The sequence below is a fragment of the Symphalangus syndactylus genome, chromosome 15, assembly GCF_028878055.3.
Source record: "Symphalangus syndactylus isolate Jambi chromosome 15, NHGRI_mSymSyn1-v2.1_pri, whole genome shotgun sequence".
In the NCBI taxonomy this organism is placed as follows: Eukaryota; Metazoa; Chordata; class Mammalia; order Primates; family Hylobatidae; genus Symphalangus; species Symphalangus syndactylus.
Genome location: NC_072437.2, coordinates 26,202,800 through 26,225,656, shown reverse-complemented (window position 1 = coordinate 26,225,656; position 22,857 = coordinate 26,202,800). Strand labels below are relative to the sequence as shown.

Below are 22,857 nucleotides of genomic sequence, written 5' to 3'. Positions count from 1 at the left end.
GAAGACAAAATGGGTAGTTGAAAAAAATTATAAATATCAACTAAAGCCTTATGCTCAGTTACAAAAATGAGGACTGTAGCAGCTATGCATATTTTCTACTTTGCTTGTTATACACTTATTATTTATATAAGAAATATTGATGGAGTTTAACTTTGTAATCTATTGTTTAGGTAAAAGAATATTACAGGCCGGGCATTGTGGCTCATGCCTGTAATCTCAGCACTTTGGGAGGCCAAGGTGCCTGCATCACTTGAGTCCAAGAGTTTGAGACCAGCCTGGCCAATATGGTGAAACCCCATCTCTACTAAAAATACAAAAATTAGTCAGGCGTGGTGTCACACGCCTATAGTCTCAGCTACTCAGGATGGATGAGGTGGGAGGATTGGCTGAGCCCGGGAGGCGGTGGCTACAGTGAGCCAAGATTGTGCCACTGCACTCTAGCCTGGGTGACAGAGTGAGACTCTGTCTTAAAAACAAAACAAAACAAAACAAAAAACAAAAGAATATTCCAGTGGGATGATGACTGAACTAGAAAATAATTAACATAAACTAGAGACAGACTGAGTTATTGTTTAATGGGTACAGAGTTTCAGTTGGGAAAAATAAAAAAGTTCTGGAGATGGATGGTGGTAATGGTTGTATAACAGTGTGAATGTACTTAATGCCACTAACATGAACATTTAAGAATGGTTAAAATGAGCTGGGCATGGTAATGTGCACCTATAGTTCCAGCTACTCTGGAGGCTGAGGTGGGAGGATCAAGACCAGCCTGGGCAACATAGCGAGACCTCATCTCTAAAAAGAAAAAAATGGTTAAAATGGCAAATTTTATGTGCTCTATAATTTACTACAATTTTTTAAAAAGCACAAAACTATTATAGGATGCAAATTGGGATTCAAATCTGAGTAGAAGGGTATGGCATAGTCAAAGGAGAAGGGGAAATTAGTAATATAATATCTCTTAGCCCTAAACCCACCCTTTCTCTCTCTGTTACTCTCTCTAGCATGTTGCAGCTGGAGTTCTGTAGACCAGGCATCCCAGCCCCTGGGCCACAGACCAGTTACTGGTCCCTGGCTGGTTAGGAACTGGGCCGCACAGCAGGAGGTGGGCGGTGAGCTAGCAAGCGAACCTTCATCTGTATTTACAACTGCTCCCCATCACTCTCATTACTGCCTGAGCTCCGCCTCCTATCAGATCAGCAGGGCATTCTCATAGGAGCATGAACTCTATTGCAAATTGTGCTTGCGAAGAATCTGGGTTGTCCCCTGCTTATGAGAATCTAATGCCTGATGATCTGTCCCTGTCTCCCATCACCCCCAGATAGGACTGTCTAGTTGTAGGAAAACAAGCTCAGGGGTCCCACTGATTCTACGTAATGGTAAGTTGTATAATTATTTCATTATATATTACAATGTATTTTTTACTTTTATTTTATTATTATTATTATTAATACGGAGTCTCACTCTGTTGCCCAGGCTAGAGTGCAGTGGCACAGTCTTGGCTCACTGCAACCTCTGCCTCCCAGGCTCAAGCAATTCTCCTGTCTCAGCCTCTCAAGTAGCTGAGATTACAGGCACCTGCTACCATGCCTGGCTAATTTTTGTATTTTTATTAGTGACAGGGTTTTGCCATGTTGGCCAGGCTGGTCTCAAACTCATGACCTCAGGTGATCTGCCCGCCTCGGCCTCCCAAAGTGCTGTGATTATAGATGTGAGCCATTGTGCCCAGCCTAAAATGGTAATTTTTGAAGAGAAATTGAGTGTTTTCCAGAAGTGAAGAAAAGCAGGGGCTCCCAGGTCAAATAAGATTTAAAAACAACAATAAATCATGATAAACATAATGATGCCGGAGGTAGAAAGAAATTATTTAGGCAGATAGTGAGGGCAACAGAGTCCTCACTGGAATTTCCCTTCTAACCAAAAGCAGCCCAAGACATAATTGTTTTTTTTTTTTTTTTTTGAGATGGCGTTTCACTCTTGTTGCCCAGGCTGGAGTGCAATGGCGCAATCTCGGCTCACCACAACCCCTACCTCCCAGGTTCAAGTGATTCTCCTGCCTCAGCCTCCTGAGCAGCTGGGATTACAGATGTGCACCACCATGCTGGCTAATTTTGTATTTTTAATACAGACAGGGTTTTCTCCATGTTGGTCAGGCTGGTCTTGAACTCCTGACCTCAGTTGATCCACCCTCCTCGGTCTCCCAAAGTGCTGGGATTATAGGTGTGAGTCACCGCACCTGGCATCTATCCAACATTTAAAATCAAACAATTAAAACTAATTTCAAGGGAGGCCTAGAGCGTTGGGAGAGGCAGTCATGGCAACTTTTCCTACCTGTCACAATTTTAGGGGGCCTGGTTCTGGCAAAAATGCTATGATGTTTGTTTTTGCATCATGTTCCATGCCCCATACCCCAATTTAAAAGCAGAGAGAAGTAACAAATCAATACCTCTGACCCTCATCCCATTTCTGTCCCCTCCCCTCCTTCACTTGCTCTTATGGGTAAAGTTGCTCAAATATCAAGGAACATACTTTTAAACCACATATAAGTTCACTTCAGAATGATTTTGAGTCTGTGGTAGAACTCTGGAGAAGTCCTGAATGCATTTGAGCGGAAGCCCATGGGCAGGATACAAGGGCAGATGGGAATAGAAGGGCTGAGATTATGGAAGAAGCGGACAGGGGAGGATCTGCTAGGAGGCTTGGGAGCTCTCATTCAAACTCCCTCCATCATTGTCTCTCACTCTTAGGCATAAGTCCACTCAAACATCAGGAGGCTGGTTGCAGAGGCGTGGTGAGCCTTCTGCTGGCCTCAGCCTGGATCTTCTGGGGAAGGCAATGAGGAATTTGCTATATCTCTGAAACCATCCTTGCAAAATTATGACAGTGAGCAAATCTGACATGGTTGACTCCATCTTGCTTCTGACCTTCAAGCTGTCTTTGGGAATTCCTGGATGTAGGTGAAGCCAACTTTGGGAGGAATTTAGTTTATAGTTTAACTTTGAAACAAGAATGATGACAGTCCACTCTAAAACGAATCCCCTCCCTGTTTTCAGGGCTGAAACCACCTTTGTAAGACTAACAAGAGGTCCTAAAATAAGTGTGGTTTCTGTAAGCCCTTACTGCTCAGGTCATGGCAGAGGTCACATGATAGGTAGACTTCTTATAATCCTTTGCTGTTCCAGGGTCATGTGGCCAGAGGTCAAGATTGGTGACCTTCCCAATTTCTCCTATAAATAACGTCACTATTGCAGAACCTAAGATTGGGTTTTTGTGAGATGTTTTTCAGACTGACCCCACCCAGACTTGTGAGTCATGACTCCACATGTTGAGTAGAATCATCCAGTATTTGTCCTTTTGTGACTGGCCCCATCCAGAGGTAGACTTGGCACATGAGGACCCTTTCCTACACCCCCACGATTTCATCCCCAACCAATCATCAGCACCCATTCCCTAGCCCTCTGCCCACTAAATTGTCTATAAGAACCTCTAGGCTGGGTGCGGTGGCTCATGCCTGTAATCCCAGCACTTTGGGAGGCCAAGGCAGGTGGATCACTTGTGGTCAGGAGGTTGAGACCAGCCTGGTCAACATGGCAAAACCCATCCCTACTAAAAATACAAAAATCAGCTGGGTGTGGTGGCACATGCCTGTGATCTCAGCTATTCGAGAGGCCGAGACAGGAGAATTGCTTGAACTCAGGAGGCAGAGGTTGCAGTGAGCCAAGATTATACCACTATACTCCATCCTGGGCGATAGAGGGAGACTCCATCTCAAAAAAAAAAAAAAAAACAAAAACAAAAAAAAAACAACCTCTAACACCTGAACCTTTGGCAGGGGGCTGGGAGGGAGGAGAGATAGATTTGAGCAATAACTTTCCAGTTCTCACATGTGTGCTGGCTTCATGTCGATTAAACTCTTTACTGCAATGCCTCAGTCTCAGTGGGTTGATCTGTCTGTGCAGTGGGCAGGAAGAACTCATCAGGTGCTTATATCTCTGTAGGAAAAAGGTGGTCATAAATGGGTGAGTAGGATACATTCCCCAAAGTCAGGAACAGCCCTTGGTGAGGTTTGTAAGAGTCTCTTTTCTCCATTCTCGGTGTGGGAGGCATTTTGCTGCAGCTACTAGCAATGTCTTTGGCATGTTCCCATGTGATCCTTACATCAAGTTCTTATTTTTCTTCTTTTTAAAAATATATTTTATTGGTCAGGCACAGTGGCTCACACCTTTAATCCCAGCACTTTGGGAGGCTGAGGTGGGTGGATCACCTGAGGCCAGGAGTTCGAGACCAGCCTGGCCAAAATGGTAAAACCCCATCTCTACTAAAAATACAAAACATTAGCTGGGCATTGTGGTAGGCGCCTGTAATCCCAGCTACTCGGTAGGCTGAGGCAGGAGAATCACTTGAACCTTTGATTACTCTTAGGTACCTCATGTGAGTAGAATCATCCAGTATTTGTCGTTTTGTGACTGGCTTATTTCACTTAACATAATATCATCAAGGTTCATCCATGTTGTAGTATGATCCTCTGTTGCTTTTTTGGAATTGCAGTAAAGAACACAATATAAATTTATCTTCTTAACAATTTTAAGTGTTCAGTATTGTTAACTATAAGCACATTATTGTAAAACAGGTCTCTAGAACTTCTTCATCTTGCATGACTGAAACTCTATGCCCATTGAACAACTTCCCTTTTTCCTCTCCCTCTGGCCCCTGGAAACCACCGCTCTACTTTACTATATGTGTGTGTGTGTGTGTGTGTGTGTGTGTGTGTGTGTGTGTGTGTGTGTAATATTTATTCCAGTCTAGGTTCACAATATTTTTTTCTTTTAAAAATGTTTTATTTCGTTATCTTTATTTAATAGAGATGGGATCTTGCTATGTTTTCCAGATTGGTCTTAAACTCCTGGGTTCAAGCGATCCTCTTTCCTCAGTGACTCAAAGTGTTGGGATTACAGGCATGAGCCACCACGTCTGGCCTAAATCAAGTTCTGAATTCATTTGATCTCCTTCCCTAGGGAGCTCTGCTGCATGGATTTTTTGTGTAAGCTGATTTCTCCAAGAGATGTTCCTGTACCCTGCCAAACTCTCCCACAGCCAACTTGGGCAAAGGCCAAAGGAGATCTTCAATTAATTCCATTCTTTCTGTGTTTTGGATTTGTGGTAGAAATCAAGATGTCGTTTCCATATTGAAATTGGAAGCTCTGTTATTATGAATGAAAACAGAAATAACTTGTTAACAACACCAGTTCTTAATTGCCTGTTCTTTAGTTTGGCAAGCTTCCTGCAAGAGAAGAAAAAGGATGTCTACACACAAAAAATTGGGGAGGGGAGGTGGTGGGGGAAAGCTAGTGCTCATGGAATCTAGATGGATTTCTGGCTCTAAACCGAATGAGCTCAAGACAAGGAATTACCAGACATGGAAAGTGATGGGGATGGGCAGAGTGTGGTGCCTATACCTTGCTTCTTCCTGCTATTTTCTATTTTCTCTGCCATCTATAAATCATCTCATCTAGGCTTTCTGGAGAGCCTCCACAGTTTTGTTTTGTTTTGTTTTTCCTTTAAAAAAATTATAGTAAAACATACATAATAAAATTTTTCATTTTAACCATTCTAAGCTTATGTTTCAGTGGCATTAAGTATATTAATAATGTTATGCAACCACCACTGCATCCCTCTCCAGAACTTTTTCATCTTCCCAAACTGAAACTCTGTACCTGTTAACTCCCCATTCCCCCTTCCCTGCATAAATAACTCCCCATTATCCCTTTCTGCTAGTCCCTAGTAACCACTCTTCTACTTTCTGTCTCTATGAATTTGATTACTCTTAGGTACCTCATGTGAGTAGAATCATCCAGTATTTGTCCTTTTGTGACTGGCTTGTTTCACTTAACATAATGTCATCAAGGTTCATCCATGCTGTAGTATGAGCCTTTGTTGTTGTTTTGGAATTGCAGCAAAGAACACAATATAAATTTATCTTCTTAACAATTTTAAGTGTTCAGTATTGTTAACTATAAGCACATCGTTGTACAACAGATCTCTAGAACTTCTTCATCTTGCATGACTGAAACTCTATGCCCATTGAACAACTTCCCTTTTTCCTCTCCCCCTGGCCCCTGGAGACCACCACTCTACTTTTCTGTTTCTGAGTTTAATTACTTTATACATCTCATGTGAGTGGCTTTATGCAGCACTTATGTTTTTGTCATTGGCTTGTTTCATTTAATGCCTTCAAGCTTCATCCATGTTGTAGCTTATGACAGGATTTCCTTCTTTTTTAAAGCTGAATATTATTCCACTGTATGAACATACCACATTTTCATTATCCATTCAACCATCAGTGTACATTTGAGTTGCTTCCACCTCTTGGCTATTGTGAATGCTGTTGCAATGAACAAAGGTGTGCAAATATCTTTTTGAGATCCTGTTGTTGAAATATTTTCAGAGGTAGAATTGCTGGATCATGTGATAATTCTACATTTAACTTGAGCAACCTCCATGTTGTTTTCCATAGTGGCCGCACCATTTTGCATTCCCACCAACAGTGCCCAAGGGCTTCAATTTATCCACACCCTTGCCAACACTTGGTATTTTCTATGCTTTTGAAAATGGCCATCCTGACATGAGGTGATGCCTCATTGTGGTTTTAGTTTGCATTTCCCTGATGATAGTGATGTTGAGCATCTTCTCATAGGCTTGTGGCCACTTGTATATTCTCCATAGATTTTTCTCTCATCCCACCCCTGACTTTTTCTGAGCTTTTTCCTTTTTCCACAATCATACATCCATGCTAACAACAGATGAATCTGTTACTGTATTTGTTCTTATCAAGAAGAGGAAGCAAGAGAACTGAAAATAAAAAGATATATTTGAGAGACCAGCTAGAAAAAGAAAGCAGGTAGGAAAAATTGGAAAGCGCACAGTGGAGGGGCAGGAATGGGAGGGAGGGAGCAGCAAAGCAGAACTGGGGGTGAAAGGAAGGGACACTGACCACCATGTCCCCAGAAAATTCGGAGTCAGAGGTCTTCCTGATCACCTGCCTTACCTCCAAGCAACCTGAAGAGCAGAATCCCCATCCCTTGGTGCCATCATGACTCTAGAAAAATCTTTTGAGAAACTGGGCTACAAATAAGTCAGGACTCACACCCTGGTGTCTCTTAGGACAAACAAGTGTCGTCCCCAAACTGCTCCATTCATCCTCTGATGTGATCCAGTTCCCATCCTCATCACTCTTAAACCCATCCACTGAGTTTCTGAAATACCTGCTCTGTGTCCAGCGAATTTCTATACATTCCCACTTTTGTCCCACAGAGCCCTCACCTCCTTTCCAGAACAACTAGTTCCTTCATAATCATCTCAAGAGATTATCTTTCATTTTTACACACATCACTCATCTCAGGTCCCAAGATGGTCTCAGCACCCTTCCTCCCAGCCTTGCAGACCTTTCTCTCTTTTAAAATGTTTATTTATTTATTTATTGAGACAAGGTCTTAACTGTGTCACACAGGCTGGAGTGCAGTGATGTGATCATGGCTCATTCCAGCCTTGACCTCCCAGGCTCAAGCGATCCTCCCACCTCAGCCTCCCATGTAGCTGGGAGTACAGGCATATGCCTCCTCTCTGCCTTCATCTTCACATGGGCATTTTCTTCCTGTTTCATTGCATTACCTTCTGTCCGTGTGTGTTGGGTTCAAATTTCCCTTTTCTTACATGGATACCATATAACCTGTTAGTGTTGATGCGTAAATGTGGTAAAAGGAAAAAGCTCTTTAAAAAGTCAGGGGGATGGTATAATATGCCACCATGCCCAGCTCTTTTTTTTTTTTTTTTCGTAGACCGGGTCTTATTATGTTGCCCAGGCTAGTCTCGAACTACTGGGCTCAAGAAATCTCTCCTTGGCCTCCCAAAGTGTTGGGATTACAGAGGTAAGCCACCATGCCTGGCCTCTCCCTTTCCTTATTGCAAAATGATCCCAGCTCTCCTAATGCTCAGACCATCAACTACACCCTCCTCTCCCCTTCCGCCTTCGGTATCAAGCAACTTCCCAGACACTGTCCCCGATCACTGAAAAGTACACTCCCGACTGTCTTTCTGCCCCAATTTCTGCTACTATTACACGTCAGCCCCACCTTTCCTTAGCCATCTCAACAATAGCAACCTTTTCTGTCACTCCATCTATCTCAGCCACCCAATGCCATTGCCAAACCCTGGATCTTGTCATCACCAGAAAGTGTGCCATCTCAAAAATCTCAGTCAGACATTGCCTTCTCCATCCCATCTCCTATTCTTCCAATTTATTTGCTCCAGGATACCCACAGGAACAATTCTTTTTTATTTTTTTATTTTTTGAGATGGAGTCTCACTCTGTCGCCAAGCTAGAGTGCAGTGGCACAATCTCAGCTCACTGCAACCTCTGCCTCCCAGGTACAAGTAATTCTCCTGCCTCAGCCTCCTGAGTAGCTGGGACTACAGGCACCTGCTACCACGCCCAGCTAATTTTTATATTTTTAGTAGAGATGGGGTTTCACCATGTTGGCCAGGATAGTCTCGATCTCTTGACCTTGTGATCCGCCCGCCTCGGCCTCCCAAAGTGCTGGGATTACAGGCATGAGCTACTGTGCCTGGCTACCCACAAGGACAATTCTTGGGCCTCATTGAGACAGCTCTTCACGAATCCATCATCTCATTCTACAGTGTCCAGCCAGGATTTTGCAACCCAGAGTTACAATCACTCCCTGGCAAACACTCTCAACTTCCTCTCTTTCCCTCTGGAAGAAAAACCCAATTCTACATAACAGCAACTCCACTGTGTCCACGCCTGCAGATGAACTTTAATGAGAAATTCACCCATCTGGGCAGACTGACCTTATTTAGAAACAGTCATAAACTTTACATGGGCTTTACGTAGCCAGAAATTGTACAATGCTTCACTAATAAATTCACTCGCCCACTCCCTAAAGTAATTCTCTCAGGCCTTTTCTTCTCTTCTCAAGCCTTCACATGCACCCCCATCCCCTTCCTCCCTTATCTTGATGTCTGCAGTTCACATTGTAAAACTCCCATATGATCAATGTGATGTTATGCATGTGCCTGTCAGCTTAAACTTCATTCTAAGTGTGGTTAGTAACATGCCATCTTGCACAGTCAAGGGGCCCAGGCCTGGTGGTGGTGGGCATGAGGAGCGCTGTCGGGGTGTGGTGGAGAGAGGGAGGCATGCAGGCACCAAGACACACATAACGTGGTCCCCAGAAGCTGGCACAGCCTCAAGACCTCCAAACTCTGCTGGAGTCATCAGACTCCTGTGCTGCTGATATTTACATTGGAGTGGATCCATCCATTACCTGGAGAATTTTTATTCTTGGCCTTCCCATCTTCATTCCCTCCCTTACCCCCACTCCCTCCGTGTGGTGCTCTGTATGGCCTTCCTACTGATCATGGTTTAGGTCAACCATGGAAGGCATAGACCCGTGTCTCTGCAGATCAATGAAGGTTGTATCCTTTTCCTGTGGCTGCTGTAGGAAAATACCAAACACTTGGATGGCTTAAAACAACAGAGACCAGCCTGGGTAACATGGCAAAACCCTGTCTCTACAAAAAATACAAATAAAAACTAGCCAGGTGTGGTGGCATTTACCTGTAGTCCCATCTACTAGGGAGGCTGAGGTGGGAGGATTGCTTGAGCCTGGGAGGTGGAGGTTGCAATGAGCCGAGAGCAGGCCACTGCACTCCAGCCTGAGTATCAGAGCAAGGCACTGTCTCAAACAAAACAAACAACAGAGAATTATCTCCCATTTCTGGGGGCTAAAAGCCTGAGATCGAGGTGTCAGCAGGACGATATTTTCTCTAAAATCTACAGGGGAGGTCCTTGCATCTCCTGGTTTCTAGCATCTCTCTGTGTTTCTTAGATTGTAGATGCCTCATTCCAGGCTCTGCTTTCATCTTCACTTGGGTATCTTCTTCCTGTTCCATTGTATCATCTTCCCTGTGTGTATCTAGGTCCAAATTTCCCTCTTATAGGGATACCAAGCATACTGGATTAGGCACCTCCCTACTCCAATTGCATTAGTCTGAACAGACTATAACACATCGCTGTAAAGAAATACCTGAGACTGGGTAATTTATTTATTTACTTACTTTTTTTTTTTTTGAGACAGAATCTTGCTCTGTTGCCCTGGCTGGAGTGCAGTGGTGTGATCAGGGCTCACTGCAATCTCCACCTCCCAGGTTCAAGTGATTCTCATGTCTCAGCCTCCTGAGCAGCTGGAATTACAGGCATGCACCACCACGCCTGGCTGATTTTTGTATTTTTAGCAGAGATGGGGTTTTGCCAAGTTGGCCAGGCTGGTTTCAAACTCCTGACTTCAAGTGATTTGCCCACCTCAGCCTCCCAAAGTGCTGGGATTATAGGCATGAGCCACTGTGCCTGGCCTGGGACTGGATAACTTATAAAGAAAAGAAGTTTAATTGGCTCACTGTTCTGCAGGCTGTACAGGAAGCATGTTGCTGATATCTGCTTATCTTCCTGGGAGGCCTCAGGAAACTTACAGTCCTGGTGGAAGGCAAAGTGGGAGCCAGCCAGTCACATGGCCAGAGCAGGAGCAAGAGAGCGAGGTAAGAGCTACACACATTTAAACAACCAGATCTCACAAGAACTCAATCACTATGGCTGAGGACAGTACCAAGGGGGGTGGAGCTAAATCATTTATGAGAAATCTGCCCCCATGATCCAATTACCTCCCACCAGGCCTTACCTCCAACATTGGGAATTACATTTTTTTTTTTTTTTTTTTTTGAGATGGAGTCTTGCCCTGTTGCCTAGGCTGGAGTACAGTGGTACAATCTCAGCTCACTGCAACCTCCACCTCCTGGGTTCAAGCAATTCTCCTGCCTCAGCCCCCCAAGTAGCTGGGACTACAGGCACATGCCACCACACCCAGCTAATTTTTGTATTATTATTAGAGATGGGGTTTCACCATGTTGGCCAGGCTGGTCTTGGACTCTTGACCTCATGATCCTCCCGCCTCAGCCTCTCAAAGTGCTGGGATTACAAGTATGAGCCACCGTGCCCGACCTGGAATTACATTTCAATATAAGATTTGGGCAGGTGCACAGACCCAAACTATATCACCAGCATAACTTCATTTTACCTAATTACATATGCAATTACCCTATTTCCAAATAAGGTCACATTTGAAGTACTGGGGGCTAGGACCTTGATGTGTCTTTTGGGAGGACACAAATTAACCATTACAAAGCTGAAGACACCAATGAAGTACATTTTCTTACTCAGCTAAAGCTGTGGAAAGCCACAAAAATGAATTTATTGTTATTCCTGAACTAGGTGGAGCTCAGCGTGAACCAACAGAGCAGAATCTGGCAAAACTTTTCAGTTAACACCTAGAGATCCTAGTAATCTCTCTGAGGCTTTTCTGACATTCACCACTGGGCTCAAAGGTTCCAGTACAGCTATTAAAATGAAACCCGGGGGAGAGTTGTGGACCCATTGGACATCTGAGTAAAATAAGTATTGGTATTAGGGAAAAATTGGGCTCCATATCTTTGAGCAATTACTTCAAGGAATCCCATAATATAACTTATGGAGGCCATTGCAGTGGATGTTATTACGTGCTGTCACGGAGCTCCAGAAGAGTGGCGTGCATATGAATGCAGCGGTGAAGGGAAAGCTTGCCCTTCACCCTTGGAAGCTTTGCTGAAAAATCAACTCACAAAAGCCAGGTCTATTGGATAAAAGGCATATAAATTTATTTGATCACAGTTTTATGTAGCATAGGAGCCTTTAGAATGAAGACTCAATTCCCCCGTGGAGTCTAGAAGTTTAGATACCCTCTTGAGGTTACAGAAAAAATGGGGGCTTGGATCCTGGCAAAACAGGTTATGGGAGCGGGAGAAGGGGAGTTCTGTTGCAGGGCAATGCATGATCCCTAGGGAGGATTTGGCGGGCTGCAAGAGCATACGGTGGTCTGGGAAAAGTCTGTTGGGCCCACAGAGGGGATAATGGTTGGTGACAAGAGTCCGTCCAGGTTTGTTGACAGACTTCAATCTTCATTCCTGTTCTATGGGTCCAGTTAATGAAAATCGAGGGAAGTGGCCTGGTGTGGTAGCTCACACCTATTATCCCAACACTTTGAGACACTTGGATGGGAGGATTGCTTGAGCCCAGGAGTTTTAGACCAGCCTGGGTAATGTGGCAAGACCATGTCTCTACAAAAAACTTAAAAACTTAGCTGGGTGTGATGGTGTGAACCTGTGGTCTCAGTTATTTGGGAGGCTGACATGGAGGATTGCTGGGCTTGGAAGGTTGAGACTGCAGTGAGCCACATTTGCACCACTGCACTCCAGCCTGAGTCACAGAGTGAGACTCCATCTCAAAAAAGAAAGAAAGAAAGAAAGAGAGAGAGAAAGAAAGAAAGAAAGAAAGAAAGAAAGAAAGAAAGAAAGAAAGAAAGAAAGAAAGAAAAAGAGGAAGGAAGGAAGGAAGGAAGGAAGGGAAAAGAAAAAAGAAAAGAAAGAAAAGGGAAAGAAAAAAAAAGAAAAGAAAAGAAAAGGAAAACCAGAATGCTTCTAAGGGGAAAAAATTCATGGAAGGGACTAGAGTTAATTGTTTTCTTCTTTGTTAGGTCCAGAATTTAGGCAAATAAGGGAACTCTAGAGAACAATTCCATCCAATGCTTTGGGAGAGATGGAGGAGGGGTGGGGGAGAGGACAGAGAGATCTTGAAGTTTTTTTTTCAGTTCAGCATGTACAAAGCACCCTATTTTCAGTTCAGCATGTACAAAGCACCCTATTTTCAGTTCAGCATGTACAAAGCACCCTCTTTTGGGGTATTGGTTTTTGAGCCCCAACATGAGCTTCTCCTTTTTGAATGATGCCTATCAAGTGTGTGTGGAAAATGGCAAGAGAGTTCCGTGAGCCGTGCGGTTGGAACAGGTCCATAGAGGCACTCATCCTTCTGGGATGCCACCCGCACCACCCCACACCAAGAAGAGTCCCAGCCTGAACCTCACAGAGGCATCGGTGCTGCTCCTGGAGGATGCTGAAGGCTCAAACTAATGGAAATATTCTCTTTTCAAGATGTAGTCCTTTTTTAATGGCAACTCATTAGAAAAATGCCACGTTTGTTTAGGGTAGTGGAAAGGAAGACTAGCATCAAAATATTTCCATTTAAAAAATGATGGACGTAAAGGCCCAGCAGGGACAGATATATTAACAAAGAAATGGCATTTTAAAATGATCTGTGTCAGCCAGGCATGGTGGCTCATGCCTGTAATCCCAGCACTTTGGGAAGCCAGGTGGGTGGATCACCTGAGGTCAGGAGTTCCAGACCAGCCTCACCAACATGGCAAAACTCCATCTCTACTAAAAATCAAAAATTAGCCGGGTGTGGTGGCAGGTGCCTGTAATCGCAGCTACTTGGGAGGCTGAGGCAGAGAGAATTGCTTGAACCCAGGAGGTGGAGGTTGCAATGAGCCAAGATTGTGCCACTGCACTGCAGCCTGGGCAACAGAGTGAGACTCTGTCTCAAAATAAACAAATAAATAAATAAATAAAATGATCTGTGTCCACATATAATACATTTTCGGTGTTGTCAACTGTTGCTCATGTTGTACAACAGATACCTTATTTTTTATTTTTGTTTTTAATGTAGAGACAGGTCTTGCTATGTTGCTCAGGCTGGTCTCAAACTCCTGGGCTCAAGCAATACTCAGTCTCCCAAAGCGCTGGGATTATAGGCATGAGCCATCACTCCCAACCAATAGATACTTTTTATTTTTTTTGCTAATAAAGGGTTACAGAGCTCCTAAGCAAAAAGGCCCAGTGCAGCACGTCCAGAATTATATTTGAGAGGGCCATACTCCAAAGTGACTACAACAAATTGTTATATTGTCCCTATCTTAGTCCAGAGCTGACCCTTCGCTAATGTATTAGATGTCAAGAAGAGGAATTTTGTTGGCAAAGCTATTGGCTTGTTAATTAGGGTGACTGATGTTAGAAAGGGCTGCTTTTTGGGGGACATTAAGGTATACAAGATGTGTAGACCAAGTAAAATAGCTAAAAAAGACCCCTGACACTCACACCTATATGCCTTACATGAATACAGTAAAAGCATCCACTGAAAACCTCAGCCTAAACCTATTACAGATGGGGCTTCTGTTAAAAGGCACATTGCAAGAGGAGACATTCCTGTGTCCAGCCAATGGATCAGGGGGCTTTCTGATTTCATGAAACCAAATAGAAGGCACAGAATGTTGCCTGCAGAAAGCTGTTCAAGTGAATCATTCATGGAGTTGGAATATACAGTTTGGAATTCCTAGGTATCAGTCAGCCTTAGCTAGCTTACGCTGTGGTAACAGTCCTCCAATTCAAGGTGGCTTACAACAACCGAAGTTTATTGCATGTAAACTGCAAGTTTATTGCATGTTTATTGCATGTTGACTGAGGCCCTGCTCTGTGTCCTCTTCATTCCACAACCAAGGCTGAGTGAGCAGTCCGTCTCTGGGATATGCTGGTCTCAAGGCTGAAGGCGAGGATGATGGTGGAACCAAGAGAAGGACTTTAAAGCCTCCATTTGGAAGTGACATATATCACTTCCACTCACACTTCATTGGCCAAAGCAAACCACACCCAAGCCTGGGGTTGATGGGCCAGTAGCAAGGCACATGGACACAAATGCAGCTTCCTAATCCCATGGGGCCAGGGAGCCGGGAGTTGACTGAGTATGCAAAGCTGGTGGCGTGAGCTGCTTTGTGCCTGCTTGGCTAGTGACTGTCTAACAAATGTCTCTATCAGAGGCTTGCTTTTATTCTGCCTTTGTGTGTGGGGGTGGTGGGCGATTGGCTAGCCCTGACCTGGTGTAATTTCTTTGAACTAGGATTGTGCATAACCAACTGCCTCAGGTGAGTTTGCCACAGTGATCCCCGTATTCCCTGACAAAGGCCCATTGCCTCCACTAAAGCTCCCAATAGGAATCCCACTCCTTCTTACCTGTTCAGAGTTTGGCTTTTTCCAAAAAAGAAAGAAAGGCTGAGTACAGTGTCTCAAGCCTGTAATCCCAGCACTTTGGGAGGCTGAGGCGGGCGGATCACTTGAGGTTAGGAGTTTGAGACCAGCCTGGCCAATATGGTGAAACCCCATCTCTACTAAAAGTACAAAAAATTAGCCATACATGGTAGCCAGACATATAATCCCAACTACTAGGGAGACTGAGACAGGAGAATCACTTGAATTCAGTAGGCAGAGGTTGCAGTGAGCCAAGATCACGCCATTGCACTCCCAGCCTGGGCAACAGAGCGAGACTCTGACTCAAAAAAAAAAAAAAATAGTTTGGGTTTTTCCATTTTCCCCAATCTCTCTTCTGCATCATCACATTCTTCCCTTTTACTGAATCATACCCATGAGCACACAAACATGGAGAAGTTTTTCTTGTCTTAAAACAGAAACAAACTCTTTTAAATGTACAACCCTCTTTGGTCACTGCCTTACGCCTGTTTCTTTTTTAAGTTTCTTTCTTTTTCTTTTTCTTTTTTTTTTTTTGAGATGGAGTCTCACTCTGTCACCCAGGCTAGAGTGCAATGGCGCGATCTCAGCTCACTGCAACCTCCGCCTCCCAGGTTCAAGTGATTCTCCTGCCTCAGCCTCCTGAGTAGCTGGGATTACAGGCACCCACCACCACGCCTAGCTAACCAAGTTGCCCTGGTGATCCACCCACCTTGGCCTCCCAAAGTGCTGGGATTACAGGTGTGAGCCACTGCACCTGGCTTCTATTTTTTTAATGAAAACATTTTAAATTAAATTCAGCCTCAAACTGTCTTAACTCTGCCTCTCTCTCTTTTGCTACCACATGTCCTGGGCTGCCATCATCTTTCACCTACAGAACTAAAACAGCCTCCTAAAAGAGACTTAACAATCTGTCGGCCGGGCGCAGTGGCTCACGCCTGTAATCCCAGCACTTTGGGAGGCCAAGGCGGGCGGATCACGAGGTCAGGATATCGAGACCATCCTGGCTAAAACGGTGAAACCCCGTCTCTACTAAAAATACAAAAAACTAGGTGGGCATGGTGGCAGGTGCCTGTAGTCCCAGCTACTCGGGAGGCTGAGGCAGGAGAATGGCGTGAACCCAGGAGGCGGAGCTTGCAGTGAGCCGAGATCACGCCACTGCACTCCAGCCTGGGAGACAGAGCGAGACTCCGTCTCGAAAAAAAAAAAAAAAAAAAAATCTGTACGACAAACCCCCATGACACCAGTTCGCTTATACAACAAACCTTCACATGTACCCCAAACCTAAAATACAAGTTAAAGAAAAAGGACTTGTGGCTGGGCATGGTGGCTCACACCTGTAATCTCAACACTTTGGGAGGCCTAGGCAGGTGGATCACCTGAGGTCAGGAGTTCGAGAACAGCCTGGCCAACATGGTGAAACCCTGTCTCTACTAAAAATACAAAAATTAGCTGGGTGTGGTGTCACATGCCTGTAGTCCCAACTACTCAGGAGGCTGAGACAGGAGAATCACTTGAACCCAGGAAGCAGAGGCTGCAGTAAGCAGAGATTGTGCCACTGCACTCCAACCTGGGTGACAGAACAAGAGTCCGTCTCAAAAAACAAACAAAAAAACACAAACAAAACAAAACAAAACAAAATGGTCTTGTTTAACTATTAGTGAGAAAGGATGTCGAAATCCCCAAGAGGTTTGTTCTCGTCCGAATTTGAAGAGCTTACAATAATATCACTATTTTGAATTTGTGATTTGAATAAAGGATTAAATAAAGTTGTGCTTTGCTCAATAATTTCTGGTTAAGCTACCAAGTTAGCTCCTTTATTTTATTTTTTATTTTTGAGGCACATTCTCTCTCTGTTGCCCAGGCTGGAGTGCAGTGGCACCATCTTGGCTCACTGCAACCTCTGCCTCCTGGGTTCAAGCGATTCTCCTGCCTCTGCCTCCTGAGTAGCTGGGATTGCAGGTGTGCACCACCATGCCTGGCTAATTTTTGTATATTTAGTAAAGATGGTGTTTTACCATGTTGGCCAGGCTGGTCTCGAACTCCTGACCTCAAGTGATCTGCCCACCTTGACCTCCCAAAATGGTAGGATTACAGGTGTGAGCCACCGCGCCCAGCCCAAGTTAGCTCCTTTAAAAACATATTTTGGGCCAGGCACAGTGACTCAAAAAATATTTTTAAAGGAGCTAACTTGGTAACCTATGTTCCCAACACTTTGGGAGGCCCAGGTGGGAGGATCGCTTAAGCCCAGGAGTTCAAGGCCAGCCTGGGCAACGTAGTGAGACCCTATATTTATGAAAAATGAAAATATTAGCTGGGCATGGTGGTGTGTGCCTGTAGTTCCAGCTCCTCAGAAGGCCAAGGTGGGAGGATTGCTGAGCAGAGTTCAAGGCTGCAGTGAGCTGTGATCGTGCCACTGCACTCACAGCCTGAGGAACAGAGTGAAATCCTGTCTCAAAAATGTTTTTTTTAATTAAAAAAAAAACATACTTTGAAGACACCTACACACAGATATATACAGCTGTGTACTATAGGCATAGCTTCCATTTGGACCAAGTCTTTTTTTTTTTTTGAGATGGAGCCTCACTTTGTCACCCAGGCTGGAATGCAGTGGCACGATCTCAGCTGACTGCAACCTCCACCTCCCGGATTCAAGCAATTCTCATGCCTCAGCCTCCAGAGTAGCTAGGATTACGGGCGCCTGCCACCACACCCGGCTAATTTTTGTATTTTTAGTAGAGATGGGGTTTCACCATGTTGGCCACGCTGGCCTGGAACTTCTGACCTCAAGTGATCCACCTGCCTCAGTCTCCCAAAGTGCTGGGATTATAGGTGTGAGCCACCGCACCTGGCCTGAACCAAGTCTTTAAGAGGGAGAATTCTGGGTGTGTTGGATTGGAAAGGAGAGGAAGTAGTTCTGGGGTTTTCCCTGGTGATCCTGGGGAGCCCACCCCTACCCTGGCAAGGGCCTTAGCATCCCAGCTCCAGGTAGACCTCAGACCACAGGGGATACAGCATGGAGTTCCCTGCATCCACCTGTGCCCTGACCTCTGGGTAATTCTCAGACAAAACTCGCTGCACTTTAGGGGCCAAGAGCAAGCTTCCCCTTCACCCTCTGAAGGCTCATGGAAAAATCAACTGACAAAAGGCAGGTTAACAGCAGAGAAGGCATACAAATTCATTAATATGCACGGGAGTCTTAAGACCTCAAATACATGGCTGGATGGCTGATGCTTCTTTTTTAAAAGTTTTTTTTTATTTTTTTTTATTTAATAGCTTTTTTTTAGAGATGGAGTCTCACTCCATCACCCAGGCTGAAGTGCAGTGGTGCGATCATAGCTCACTGCAGCTTCGAACTCCTGGGCTCAAGTGATCCTCCCACTTCAGCCTCCTAAACAGCTGGGACCACAGGTACATACCATCACATCTGGCTAATTTTTTGTTTATTTGTTTGTTTGTTTCTGAGACAGGGTCTCACTGTCACCCAGGCTGGAGTGCAGTGGCTTGACCATGGCTCATTGCAGCCTCAACCTCCAGGCTCAAGCAATCTTCCCACCTCAGCCTCCCAAGTAGTTGGGACTACAGGCATGCACCAGCACACTGGGCTAATTTTTATATTTTTGGTAGAGATGCGGTTTTGTCATGTTGCATATATATATATATATACACACACACATATATGTGTGTGTGTGTATGTGTGTGTGTATGTGTGTGTATATATATATATTTTTTTTTTGGTAGAGACGGGGTCTTATTTTGTTGCCCAGACTGGTCTCAAACTCCTGACTTCAAGCAATCCTCCCACCTTGGCCTTCCAAAGTGCTGGGATTACAGTTCCACCTTGCTCAGCTTGGTTGATGCTTTTCTGTAACCATCTTGAGGTTTCAGAAAAAACGAGGGCTTGGAGCAAGACCAGACAGGTTATGGGAAGGAGAGAAGAGGGGGCTTGGCTTACAAAGGTCGTCTTGTTATGTAGATGAAATCTCACAGGTAGCAGCCCTCAGAAAGAAGAGATGGTGAATGTTCTTTTCAGATGTTTAAAGGTGTCGGACACTCAGTTCATCTTTCCCAGATTGGACAATGGAAGGCCTCAGGGAAAGCCTGGTTGCATCCGTGTGGATTTTCTCTACAGGTGCAAATCTCCCCAACAAAGGGTAGCTTTGCAGCTCTTCCTGTATTTCCAGACCTTCTGAATAGCCATGTTGTACTATGTCAAGGAAATCTATTTTGGGGTGAAATATTTTAGTTTCCTTCAGTAATTTTGGGTGATGCTGAGTTGTAGGAGGGGGAGATAAGATTATTATTTTTCCTACATAAACTACTGTCATTGGGTACCATTTTTCTATTGCCTCTACCACACACAGAATAATGTATCAAGCACTCTAGTAGGCACTGCAGTATTTACAACTGAGAAAATAAGCAACTAGAAATATAAAAATTGTTACCTAGGGATGGGCAGGTGGCTCATGCCTGTAATCCCAGCACTTTGGGAGGCCGAGTCGGGCGGATCACTTGAGGTCAGGAGTTTGAGGCCAGTCTGGCCAACAAGGTGAAACCTCGTTTCTACTAAAAATACAAACATTAGGAAACCCCGTCTCTACTAAAAATACAAACATTAGCTGGGTGTGGAGGCGCATGCTTGTAATCCCAGCTACTGGGGAGGCTGAGGCAGGAGAATCACCCAGGAGATGAAGTTTGCAGTGAGCCGAGGTCACGCCACTGCATTCCAGCCTGAGCAACACAGCAAGACTCTGTCTCAAAAAACAAAACAAATTAAAATACAATAATAAGTAAATAAAAATTGTTACCTATTTATTTTGAAGGAAACATATCTTGCCTAAACCCCAGCTTTCATTCAAAATGAATGGTATATCAGAATGTCAGCTAAATTATAGCTAAGATTCATTTTCCCTTTGTGTCTCTGTTTTATTATGATTACAGCCTACAGCGCCACTCAATTGTTAATGGTAATTGAAAAAAAATATATATATAATCCTCTGCTTCCCAGGTTCACGCCATCCTCCCACCTCAGCCTACCAAGTAGCTGGGATTACAGGCATGCACCACCACGCCCGCCTAATTTTTGTACTTGTGTTAGAGGCAGGGTTGCACCATGTTGGCCGGCTGGTCTCGAACTCCTGACCTCAAATAATCTGCCTGCCCTAGCCCTGCAAAGTGCTGGGATTACAGGCATGAGCCACTGTGCCTGGCCACTAAAAATATTTTTAAAATAATTTTTAAATGTAAAAATGATCTAGAAATGATCCATTATGTGAAGACAATTGCTTCTTTGCTTTTATATACATTCAAAAAAAGAAGCCAGTGTTATTGTGGATTGGACACATGAACTACCCCCCTACCCCCTTTTTCTTCTCCTTTTCACCAAAAAATTAGTCATTAGACTGATAACCGACAACAAAATGATGCCAAGTTGGGCAACTGCTGTCAAGCAACTCTCAATCTTCTTTTTCTTTTTTTGTTTGAGATGAAGTTTTGCTCTTGTCACCCAGGCTGGAGTGCAATGGCACGATCTCGGCTCACTGTAACCTCTGCGTCCTGGTTTCAAGGGATTCTCCTGCCTCAGCCTCCTGAGTAGCTGGGACTACAGGTGTGTGACACCACACCCGGCTAATTTTTATATTTTTAATAGAAACGGGGTTTCACCGTGTTGGCCAGGCTGGTCTCAAACCCCTGACCTCAGGTGATCTGCCCGCTTGGCCTCCTAAAGAGCTGGGATTACAGGCCTGAGCCACTGCACCCGGCCTCAATTATCTTTAATAAAAGATTAATTGGTGTCAGGTTGCTTAGGGAGAGGGGAGCAAAAACTCAGTCTTCAGCAATTGTGGGCTGTTCCTGGTGAATTAGTACCTCCTCCTGGCAATACTTTATCCAGCAGTGTTGCTGACAAATGGAAGTTGCTGGGGTGGATGGAAGAGAAGGAGTAAACGGGGTCAGTTTTAGTGGCTTTATGTACCAGCTGTGGATAAATCAGTTCAGTGGATTTTTCATTTCCTTTTTCCACAAAGTGAGAAATAGTAGAGAGAATTAAGCTAAAAGACCCTTTGTATATACAAAGTCACTGCATCTTCCCCCTCCACCAACATGATACATTCTCGAGTTTCTATTGTGTTCTAGGCCCTTAGGTGAGTACTGTGTGCTTAGTGTGTGCCTGTCCTCAGCAGGGTAATCCCACTTGGATTAGTCCGTTCTCGCATTGCTATAAAGCAATGCTTGAGACTGGGTAACTTATAAAGAAAAGAGGCTCAATTGGTTCCTGGTTCTGCAGGCTGTGCAGGAAGCATTATACCGGCATCTGCTTCCGGGGAGGCTCCAGGAAGCTTCCTATCACGTTGGAAGGTGAAGGGGGAGCAGGCGCCTCACAAGGCCAAAGCAGGAGCAAAAGGAGAGAGTGGAGATGCCACACACTTTTAAACAACCAGGTCTCACGAGAACTCACGATCGCCAGGACAGCACCAAGGGGATGGCGCTAAACCATTCAGGAGAAACCCACCCCTCCCCCAGCGATCCATCCAATCACCTCCCACCAGGCCCCACCTCCAACGCTGGGGATTACAATTCGAACCGTATCCCCACTTGTTTCCCACCAAATAGTCTGCCCTTAGCCAGTTTGGCCCTCTGACTTTCTCAGTAAGAAAGTGCGAACTGAGGTGCCTGAGTGGCAGAGCTGGGATTGGAAAGCAACGTAGTGGATCCCAGAGTCAACATTCCGTTTTCGCGGGGCGGGGGTTGGAGGAGTTGGGAGGTCTTACTATATTGCCCAGGCTCGTCTCGAATTCCTGGGCTCAAGCGATCCTCCCGAGTGCGGAGATTACAGGTGTGCGCCACGGCGCCCGGCTCCAAAGTCAACGTTCTTAACTTCTGCCTTACACTCTCTCCATGTTCTTACCTTTCATGCATTTTCTCTGGCTCGTCATCTTGGCCATTTCCCTTCTCAGGGTCACCACCTCCTTCAGACGTTTCTGGGACAGACCCAGGACGGCAGAGCTTCCGCTCGCCGCAGAGCCGTGGTGTCTTCCTGGTGCATGGGCGCCACCTCGTGGCAAAACAGGACAACTGTAGGAATCGACTTTCCATCTATTGGGAGCTCATCAGTGCTTTTCTTTTAGGTGACAACAGAGTTGTTCGGCAGGTTTTTCCTTTCTTTTCTTCAAGTAGGGTGACATTAGTTCACATCTGCTCAAAATAATTTATGTTCCTATTCTAATAGACTCATATGGCAGGAACAAGAAGTGCACATGCCAAAAGAAAGGCAGAGGACTGCAGGAGCAAGATGGGTTGCAAGGGGCATGATGATGACTAACACAATCCTGGTACCTCTTCTTCCAGCATTATAAAGACACAGTAGAATAATAGTGCATGAGTTATTGTGACAGTAGTACTTTTCAAAAATATATAGCATTGTGGAAACAGACCCTTCCAAATATATATTCCTCACTGCAATAAATGTCTATGTAAAAGTAATATCTAAATCTGGTTATGTATCTGCTAGCCCTTACTTGTACATCTGACAGTGTTCCACGATTCCTTTGCAGAAGCTATGACTGACTTTCCCACCTGGGGTAATTTCAGGACAATATTAAGGTGCTTTGTTCTCCCTGTAAGGAAGCAAGTTAGATAATGTACACAAAACTAAAAGGATATATTCAGTATAGTTAATAAGTAAATTGGTGATCTGTAAGCCATATTAAGATAAATGGAATAAACGGTATAATGGAACAAACAGCAATGTTCCTCAAAGACAGAAAATCACTCTGCACCTTATAAGCTGACAGCTGTGTCATGTCATGCCTAAGTCAACCACACATTGGTAAGACTCAGTGT

The 22,857-nt window shown here is 44.6% G+C and overlaps 1 protein-coding gene across 1 annotated transcript in view; it reads right to left on the bottom strand.

Moving 5' to 3' along the window:
• ABCC4 (ATP binding cassette subfamily C member 4 (PEL blood group)) overlaps positions 1-22,060 on the bottom strand; it is a 393,134-nt gene extending 371,074 nt beyond the window's left edge. The window contains exon 1 of the mRNA XM_055244268.2: positions 21,923-22,060. The gene's annotated coding sequence lies outside the window, so the exon portion shown is untranslated. The remainder of the gene's footprint in view (positions 1-21,922) is intronic.
• Between the last annotated feature and the right edge of the window lie 797 nt (positions 22,061-22,857).